The sequence below is a fragment of the Pantherophis guttatus genome, chromosome 5, assembly GCF_059756535.1.
Source record: "Pantherophis guttatus breed Tessera chromosome 5, ASM5975653v1, whole genome shotgun sequence".
Lineage (NCBI taxonomy): Eukaryota > Metazoa > Chordata > Lepidosauria > Squamata > Colubridae > Pantherophis > Pantherophis guttatus.
Genome location: NC_142067.1, coordinates 22,685,898 through 22,696,263, shown reverse-complemented (window position 1 = coordinate 22,696,263; position 10,366 = coordinate 22,685,898). Strand labels below are relative to the sequence as shown.

Below are 10,366 nucleotides of genomic sequence, written 5' to 3'. Positions count from 1 at the left end.
GTTCAAAGTGATGCCTTCAGCCAAGATGCCAGACCCTTTAAGGAGCTCTAGGAGATACAACATGAATGGTCAAAGGTCCAGTGCTGTTTTGCTCCAAATTAACAGTTGACTGTTCAAAATCCCATTTCCATTGTATTTCTCAGGATGCTGTCATTTTCTTTTCTTTCTTTTTTTTTTAATTTGATTTATATGCCGCCCTTCTCCGGAGACTCAGGGCAGCTTACAATGTGCTCAGCAATAGCCTTCATCCTTTTGTATATTTATACAAAGTCAGCTTATTGCCCCCACAACTGGGTCCTCAATTTACCTACCTTAGAAAGGATGGAAGGCTGAGTCAACCTTGAGCCTGGCGAGATTCGAACCTGCAGTAATTGCAGGCAGGTGGTCTTTGACCTTGTCAGTGAATTAATTACATATCACCACTATCTAGAAATATTTCATTAGAGTTTATGAGCTGAACTCCATTTCATTATTACCTGTGAATCAAAAAGAGATCAAGATATGTCAAAGACTAAGGATTTAAGATTTGACATATACAACACAACACAATACAATACAATATAATACAATACAATACAATACAATACTATACTATACTATACTATACTATACTATACTATACTATACTATACTATAATAATATAATAATATAATATAATATAATATAATATAATATAATATAATATAATATAATATAATATAATATAATATAATATAATATAATATAATATAATATAATATAATATAATAATGTGAGTCATTTGAACATATTTTGCTTCAAATATTTAAAGTTTTGAAATAGACAGGAAGGAAGAAAAAGAGACTGAGAATTACAGTTCCCATCTCTTCCCACCGTTACCTACCATTGCAGGTGCTGGCGGAAATTGTCATTCAACATCTTCTACACCATTCTTGCGTTTCTGAAGGATTTTAAAAACACACTGTGTCGTTCTCTCACACACATATAATTTATAGAAGTATGTAAAATGTGAATAATATTATCTAAACATTTATGAAAGGGACTCAAACAGCATACATGGTCCTCTTAAAACTTGTGTTGTTATACCAGCTCTTAACTATGATATATTGTCCTGAACATTAACAACTAGGATATGTGCATTGTGGAAAATCTTACTCTAAAGTCTCAGCTGCTTCCTTCAGTTTGTTAATGGTTTGTTGCCTGATATCAGGACCTGTAAATCAGGGATCCAAATAGTAGGTTGAATTTTAACATGCAACAGTCAATCAACCAACCAACCAACCAACCAACCAACCAGAATAGAGCTGGAAAGGCTCTTGGAGGTTTTCTTGCCAACCCCCTGCCCAAGCAAGAGGCCCTATACCATTTGAGACAGGTGACAGTCCAGTCTCTTCTTAAAAACCTCCAGTGATGAAGCACCCACAATTTCTGAAGGCAACTTCTGTTCCACTGGTTAATTGTCCTCGTTGTTAGGAAGTTTCTCCTAAATTCCAGGTTTCTTCTCTCCTTGATTTGCCAGCACTTAGTCCTCGTGGACATTTTAGCTAGGCCCTTTGTTCTATTTCAGGATGGCTGGCCACATTTTGGTATATAAGAGGAAAGGAAGCTAATATGCATTTACAGCAAAAGTTTTGCTATATAGACCAGGGGTGTCAAACTCACGTCATTGGTGGCATCACACGACCTATTGGGACTTTTCCCCCCTTTGCTAAACCGGTGTGGGCATGGCCAGCGCATGACACATCCAGCCCATGGGCCAGAAGTTTGGCAGCCCTGATGTAGACTGACTAATTGAATAATTTTTAAACTGCTGGGCAGGGAACTTCCAAGAAGAATTCTGCGAGTTCAAGCCCACACATCTTATAAGTTTGAAAAACATGGATAAATACCATCTAACCTATTTACCTGACTAACTTAATATATTTTCTTTAAAAAAAATCCTCCTCCATTCCACATGGACTTTCCAGGTTAGCTCTCCACAAAATACCTTTAACAGTGAGCTGGATTAGCACAACATTCTCATTTCCAGAACCATAGATCACACCGCTGTTTCTATTACTGTCATTTTATGATAACATCTAATTATTTAAGTGGATTGCTGCTAGATTTTTTTTCATTGTGCTACTGTATTCTGGAATTATAATTCCTGCGTATTGTTCCATTTTGTCTCTTCGTTTGCAATTATTTTTTGTCAGCACCAAAAGCACTGGATAGCAAATATTGCGTAGAAATCTTAATATCTGCAACAGCTTTATAACCAGATCCTAAGCGAGAAGCAGCACTGTGAGCATCACAAACCTATGAAGTCTATGCACAACTATTGCCAAACTAGTTCTATTGATTAAATAAAGGGAGATTAAATAAAAAACATGTTGCCCAAGATTCTTTCTGAAAATAGAAGAACTGTTGATAAACTGGTCTTTTGAAGTAACAGCTTCTTCTCTCACCTGCTGATTGATTGTTGAAGGCTGCTCCAACAAGAATAACAGGTTACAACGCAATAAATTTAAGAAAGATCCTAATTCCCTCTTTCCTCTTGAATTATCAGGAGTGCTTAACTTTGATATGATACCCAAGTGTTGATCTACTCACCTGAGAAGCCAAATGCCACATCCTGAGGCTTTTTGAGAAAAGTATTATCCTGGTATTACACCTCATTACAAAGATTTATTGCGATGTGCAGTTTGTATGTACTTCATTGGGTTGGTTAAATAATTGTAAAATGTTGAATGAAGCAATGTAAAAATTGAGCTTGCTGTTCCAGAAAACAGGAATTTTGCTGGCAGATGGTTGCAGGAGGCCGTCACAGCCTCCCAAGCAGGGGTGAAATCCAGCAGGTTCTGACAGGTTCTGGAGAACCGGTAGCGGAAATTTTGAGCAGTTCAGAGAACCGGCAAGTACCACCTCTGATTGGCCCCAGAGTGGGGTAGGAATGGAGGTTTTGCAGTATCCTTCCCCTGCCATGCCCACCAAGCCACACCACGCCCACAGAACCAGTAGTTTAAAAAAATGGATTTCACCACTGCCCCCAAGCTCCATTTTGGGCCGCCACATGCACCCACAACACAAGTGACATTGAGCTGGCCATGCCCACCCTGGCCGTGTCCATCCGATGCCCAAGGTCAAACACAACCTTGATGTGGCCCTCAATGAAATGGGAGTTTAGCATAAGCAGGAGAGCAAAAGAGGAAAGACAGCCCTTTTAGTAACAGCCGTGCTGCAAATGTAATTTCTTGGCTAAAAGTTCCAAAGTTTTACTTCACAACCTCTGACAGGATAGAACCGATAGAATAAAACCGGAGTAGAATCTTTTACCATTTATCCTGTCAGTTGCCTCTTTGCTTCTTCTCCAAGCTATTGCTCAACGTATTCCTGAATCTCATTCTTTACTCCTGCTGTGAAACCCAGTAGGACCTCTGGCAATCCTTTCGCAAGCTTTTCATCTTGCAAAACAGCCTCAAAACAGCTCCCATGTGTTATAAAGCCAAGGACAGTTTTGCCAGCGCTCCTGCTAAAACCAAGGAGGATTAACTTGAACCCTATTAACACAGGCCTGCATTGTGCTTCTTTGTTATGCGAGTATATCAGTCCCATTCTTTCAACAACAGCACACATTGAAGCCAATAAGGGTTTTGTTTTTGCCTTTTTAAAAAAAATGAATTGGAATGTGCTTGCGGTTGTAATGCAATCCTCGCTCCACAATGAAGTTCAGTAAAAGAGGAAGAGAAAGTAATTTAATCTTCTGGAGTGAGTGCTTAAAGGGAAATTAAGGGTTTTAACCTTGCCATCTAAAGCCTCCAACGTAGGAAAAATTGTAATTATGGCATGTTCACAAACAAATAATGAGTATTTTTATTTTATTTATAGCCTACCCTCATTACTTTATAAGTAAGTCAAGGCAGTAAACATACCTAATACCCTTGTCCTTCTATTTTCCCTTGAACAACCACCCTGTGAGATGAGTTGCACTGGGAGAGAGTGACTGGCTCAAAGCCATCCAGATGGCTTTCATACCTAAGGCAGAACTAGAACTCACAGCCTCCTTGTTTCTTAGCCTTAGCCTTAACCACTACACCAAACTGGCTCTAGGTAATTAGCAACTTCACATTTTTAGGATAAAAAAGTATGCTTAAGCAATACTATCTTAGTAGACAACTTCAGCATGGCTTTCCTATTCGAGTCAATCGATAAAATTTAATACAATTTGATTTTTTCCTTAAAGATATATTTTTTTTTAGGATTGTGCAATACTTTGGATTCAATCTCCAAATGGTGCTTTAAGCACATAAGAGGTAGAAAGGAACATTTTCCCCCAACCCCTTAAAGCAGCTGCATCTGTTTTAGGAATTGTAGGACTGCCATCTGTTGCTGATGAATATTCCCAGCTGTTTCAAGCAATTGCAGACACGTGCCATGTTCATGTTCCCATCTGTAGTCAAGCATCTTTTGGAGGGAAATAAGCGAAATGCAGATCATCATCTCAAGATATGTGCGAAAACCTGAGAAAACAAATATATATATTTATATATATATATATAAAATTGTTTTTTCTGTCGAAGCGCCTGGTCTGCCCCAATATGGGAGCATACTGTTTCCCTTTCGCCTTTCAGCTCCAATCCAGGAGCCCCCAGGCAGTCGCTTTCACGACAAACTATTTTGTATCAAATTTATATTTGCTGATAAAGAAATAAAGGGAGAATATATATATATATATTTCCATTCTTTAGGAAATAAACTTTCCTTGCAGTCAGGTACACACTCCTTCAGGGAAAACTCATCACAATACCTGATTTTCTTACAAAGACTTCTTCATTTGCATTCCTTTATAGGAAAATAACACACAATACAACAATTCTTTTCACCCTGGGCTGACCTGGCTCTGAAATGAATAAGTCACCACCCTGAGTATCAGTGGTAAACCTGCAGCATCAACTGTTGGAGACAACCCAACGGGCAAGACGAGATTTCAATGCAAAACAGACCACTTCTGAGCATCCTCTTTCTCTGTTCTTTGTGTTGGCAGATCGGATGAGGGCGGCAGGTGTTCCCCATCGGAGGCAGCTTATTGCTGATTGACAGTGTTAACCAGTGGCAGCCATGCTTCTCCTTCCTCTTCTTCAGCAGACGGCTGTCCATCCAGTCAATCACACTCACCCACACCGATGCCTCTTCCTCTGAGCCAGCAATCGATGGGGCCATCCCAGTCAATACCTGTTGTTTGGTTTAATAAAACTTCTTGTTCCAATCCTCATATTTATTTTTAAAACCCTAGTAGAACTTGCACTTGTTGCACACATAATGCTCTATAATTTTCAGGCAGTAGCAAAAGTGCAGACTTCTAACCATTTATTTTCACCTTTTTTCTTAAGGGTATTACCAGTGTAAAGGCCTTTAATTTTTCTTGTTCTCTTCCCGGTATTTCAAATTAGCTGGGTGCCACTCTCCAGAACGATAGAAAAATGTTTGGGACTCCCTTTCAATCCTTCCCTCCTTGCTGGATTCCTTTTAACAGTCAGCAACTATTTAGATAATGTCCTTTTCTGTCCCATGTGGCTGAGCACACACTGTTCTCTAGTTATTCCACCCATTTCCTGTCCTATTCAACTCAATTGCTAAACCATTGAGGCACTCAGGTCAGAATTATCTTCACAAGCAGCTTCCATGCTAAAGTGTAAAAAATATGCTATTGTTCATGATCGCAAATTTATGCCTCGATTAAAAATGTAAGGCTCATAATTAAGAATCAGGAGTTGCTCAGATATTTATCCATGTTTCATCTTTAAGCATAATATTATTAATCTAAGCCGCAGCAGAAAGTGGCACATCCCATATTCATGTACAAAAAGATGAGTATTCTGAGACATACATATATTATTTGAATGACTATTTATTAACAAATAGAAAAATATATAAACATGTACACAAGGCTTCAAGTCACACTTGTATTTCTACATATAAAATATTTTAAAAATATTGTGTTTGAGAGAAGTCTGTCAGTATACATTTTTGCTCCCCACTTCCCGCCCATTTCTCAGCCCTGCTATTCTTCCTTATTGTGGTGGCAGAGAGCACGGCTGAGTGTGTGCACCAAATGGATCGCCCAAGGCATGAAGGTAACCCTAGTTGCCCAGCTAAAGTAAAAGGCACCTATACTGGGTGGCAAGGATTCATTTATTTATATTATTAAATTTAATGGTATAATTTTATACTGAGTGGGAGAAGGCAATGTTAAGCTATTCCTGTATTTCACTAAGAAAATCACATGGATAGACCAGGTAAAGTGATTGAGGAAATAATGCTGAATGATGGGCTTCTCACATCAGATGCATTGAAAAAGCTACTGAGAGATATTTTTTTGAGTATTAATGCTGTATATGGTGTGGTTAGATTAAAATATGCAGGATGTAGTTGTAACGTAGGAAAAGAAAAACCGAAGCCACAAAGACAAGAGTTGCAATGGGCATGCGGAATGTACGAAGCATAAATGTGGGAAAGTTCAATACAGTGAAAGATGAAATTAATCAACTATACGTTGGCATCTTAGGCATCAGTGAACTGAAATGGCCTGAAATTGGATACTTTCAGTCAAAAGATCATCCTGTTTATCACTTGGAACATGAAAAACAATGAAGGAACAATGTTGCATTCATATCCAGGAAGAATAAAACTAAGACAGTTCTGATAACAGAATCAACACAAATTTGAATCCTACAGATTCTACAGAAAAGCAAGCGGCCAGATAATGAAGCCTGTTTTAAAAAAGGCTGAGGAGCAAGAAACATTATTGATATTTGATAAAGCCAAAGAATAACAAAAAGAAGTTAGCAAAGCGCTTCACTGATACCACCAAGGTTTTCAATTGCATTGACCGTCTCATGATGTGCAATGTCCTTGGGAAAATTCAAGAACAACTCATTGCCCTTATGCAAAACCTATACTTAGGACAGGAAGCCAAGTCTGCAAGGAACATAGCAAAACAGACTTGGCTCCAGGTTGGCAAAGGACTGAGACAAAGTGTATATTTTCTCCTTATTTATTTGACTTACATTTATTTATTAAACGCATATACTGCCCATCTAGCTAAGAGGCAACTCTAGAATAAAGGAGGCTAAATTGGAACAAGATGAGATGGTTTCAAAATTTGGAAGAAGAAACATGAGTAATCTTTTCCACACTACTCTAATAGCTGAAAATAATCTGCAAGCCCTCATAATGAAAATCAAGGAGCACAGTGAAAAAATGGGATGAAGATTAAATATAAGAAAGACCAAACTAATAACTGGTACAACAACCAGCCTCAGAATTGACAATGAAGATACTGAGAATAGCTTTTGCATTTTAGGATCACCTATCACCTATCAGCTATAAAGCAATATGCCACAGACTAGCACATGAAAAGGCAGCAATGAAAATCTGAGAAAAAATATACAGATGCTGTGACCTACAAAGATCAGCATCATGAAGGCAAAAGTTGGGCTTTGATTAAGCACAAAGGGAAGAAGACTGAAGTTTCTGAATGTTGGAGAAGACTCACGAGGAAACATTAGTAGCCAAGAAAATAATGAACAGATCACAGAACGAGTCAGCCAAAAGTTTTGTTTAAAGCACAAATGGGCAAATTATCATATTTTGGAAACATTATACGAAGACCTAGCTTCTCTGATAAGTCCATAATGTTGGGAAAGACTGAAGAAAAGAGAAGAAAAGCATGATCAGCAAGTGTGATGGCTGTACCACTGAAAGTTTTGAAGGGACATAGCAGGGACAGAATCTTTTTGCATATATCACTGTTTGACATAGGCAACATAATCAATATGAATTTAGTTGAATCAAACATTTCATGAACAGTATATTATACGTAATTTATACTTCTTAGTTCTTCATTTTTAATACGTGGGCGGGTGGGTAATCTAATTATATAAAGTGTAAATTACACAAACAAAAATGACCATTGTCCATAGATAATGGATAAGGATGACAAAATTAATTTATGAAAAAGCTTTCATAAGTGAAATTTCTATACATATTTTATCAAAAGTTTTACACAATACTGAAATGCATGTCAGATTATTTACAAAGTTTACATAAATATGGTTCCTCATGCAAAAATTATATAAATGTGAATTTTGCAATAATAATGTTAACATAGTACCCTGCATACCTATCTGCCTCGGATGTCTGACCTTACATCCTACTTTTTTGTGAGCCTTAACTTTCAAGTAACTACTGTATGGATAAGACTGCATTCCCTCAATTATGTATTTGTGGGTTTAAAAATGTAGCTTTTAAGACTGCAATTTTATCCATATTTACTGAGAAAATTGATCCCATTGAATTCAATTTTTATCCACAAGTAAGAGGGAATAGTATTGCAGAGTGGCAGAACTATTCTAATGCTCTCTTTGCTACTATTTTAAAGAGCAGAAATAATTACTGATATATACATCTCTACCTACTTTTTCAAGCAATGGGATTTTTTTTTTTAATAGTTTGCCCTCTAGTTTGGAGACATAGAAAGTGATTGGAAATGGTAGAGAGTTTCAGATCCTGAATGCTTTCTGCGCTAACTCTGCTCATTTCTTTATTAAAAAAAAAAAAATGTAAAGAATCCTAGGGTCCTGAGACACTGTCCAGGGGGGCCAAAGGCATTCATAATTTTAGGTTTTATTTCAAACTTTTTAAAAAAATGTATAAAAAAGCACATTAAATTTCACTGATATAGTAAATGCCCGGTATAACTAACAAAACATCCCTACTGAAATAAATGACATCTAATGTGTTTTTTTGAATTATGAAATTCTGCCAAACACCAGCATGTAACAGCAGTTATTTATAGGGGAAATATTTCATTGAAAATTTGAGTTATTTTACCTCCAGAGTAGGCAGCACCGAACCCACCGGGACTTAGTTCAAGATAAATGTCAGAGAGCTGCCCTATAAAGAACCGTGCAAAAGGCTCTTGAGCACCACTTTTCAATTTCTACAATGTGTTTTTTCCATATAAGCACTTACTTATGCAATACTGAACTGTGACAGAAGAAGATATTTCCAGGCTCACAATAAATAAATATAGACAAATCAGAAAATTTCATTTTTCTTAAAAAGGATTCTTTGCAGTGCTAGGATTCTTGGCACATTCACAGGGATTCAACACAGCTTTGTTACAAATCCTATCAAATGCTTCCTTTTTGTCAATATAATAAAGGATAAATTCCTGTCACACATCTGCTGTTAGTACATATACTCAGAAGACTATTCTACCGCTTGTTATCCTTACATAATCTCCTTAGCTGTGAGTTCAATCCATCAAACTATGTCTGAATGAGGGACAACCCGCAGTTGCCCCTGCTCTTTGACCACACTGCTCCTTGAAATCTTCTCATACAGCTGCTTTGTTGCAAATCCAACTGCCAAAGAGCTTTCAAATGCTGCCAATTTATTTCAGCTGTTTCTGAAACAGTACCACTGAGACCCAGGCAGCATTCCATTCACAAACATTAGAGAAGAGGCACTCAATTTAAGGGCTGCCAGGAAAGGTCATGCGGATTCCTAAAAGAAAGAAAAGAAAAAGAAAAAGAAAGGTGTTAAGACAGAATGCAGCAAGTCTCTCTTATTTTTGTCCTCCATTTTATTGGCGATAACCTAAAGGCTTTTGTATGCCACTTAACTTCTCATTGTGACAGAAAAAAAGCATCTTTATTTTTCTCTTGATATTTTTCCTTCTTGATATTTCAGATCAAGGACTTTTCAATCCTATTCAGAGAAAGCTTGTAGTACATCTGCAACTGCTATTGTACACATACACAGTTACAGTCTCATTTTCAGATGATCTCATTAGTTACTGAAAGATGACAAGATCTGCTAAATCAAACACAGGATCTTTTTTTTTTCACCTCTCTGCAAGTCTCCAAAAGTTGGAAGAAACCCCCAGAGTGGAAACTACAACAAGAGCGACTGAAGAATCCTAAACCCCATTTGACACATCCAAAACCCAATGACAAATTTGGAACAACTCTAAACACACAGACGCAAACATTTCTGCAGCCAATAGAAACATTATGAACAACTGACAATTAGACTCCTTCTCTTCTTCCCTGTTTATTCTCCTATCCTAACTCATTCCTGCATGTCCACTCAACAGTTTTGGAGGACCAAGCTGCAGCAGTGCCCCACTTGGGGAAGTAGAGGAACTCATACCAGGAGGAGCTGCTACCCCATGGAAATCAGTGTGGTCTTTTCCCTACTTGCATTGAAAAAGATTCTCAAAGAGAACTGTTCCAGACAATATTGTAATTAGATCAGGACTTCTCTAATAATTTTTTTTTGCTTGCTCTATTCTTGACTTTTTATTTATTATTATTATACTGCTTTGATTTTATTCTACCA

The 10,366-nt window shown here is 37.4% G+C and overlaps 1 protein-coding gene across 3 annotated transcripts in view; it reads right to left on the bottom strand.

Annotated features, from left to right (window-relative positions):
* Nucleotides 1-5,849: 5,849 nt before the first annotated feature.
* TNFRSF19 (TNF receptor superfamily member 19) overlaps nt 5,850-10,366 on the bottom strand; it is a 53,661-nt gene continuing 49,144 nt past the window's right edge. For all 3 annotated transcript variants that reach the window (XM_034410335.3, XM_087894691.1, XM_034410320.2), the window contains exon 10: nt 5,850-9,529. The gene's annotated coding sequence lies outside the window, so the exon portion shown is untranslated. The remainder of the gene's footprint in view (nt 9,530-10,366) is intronic.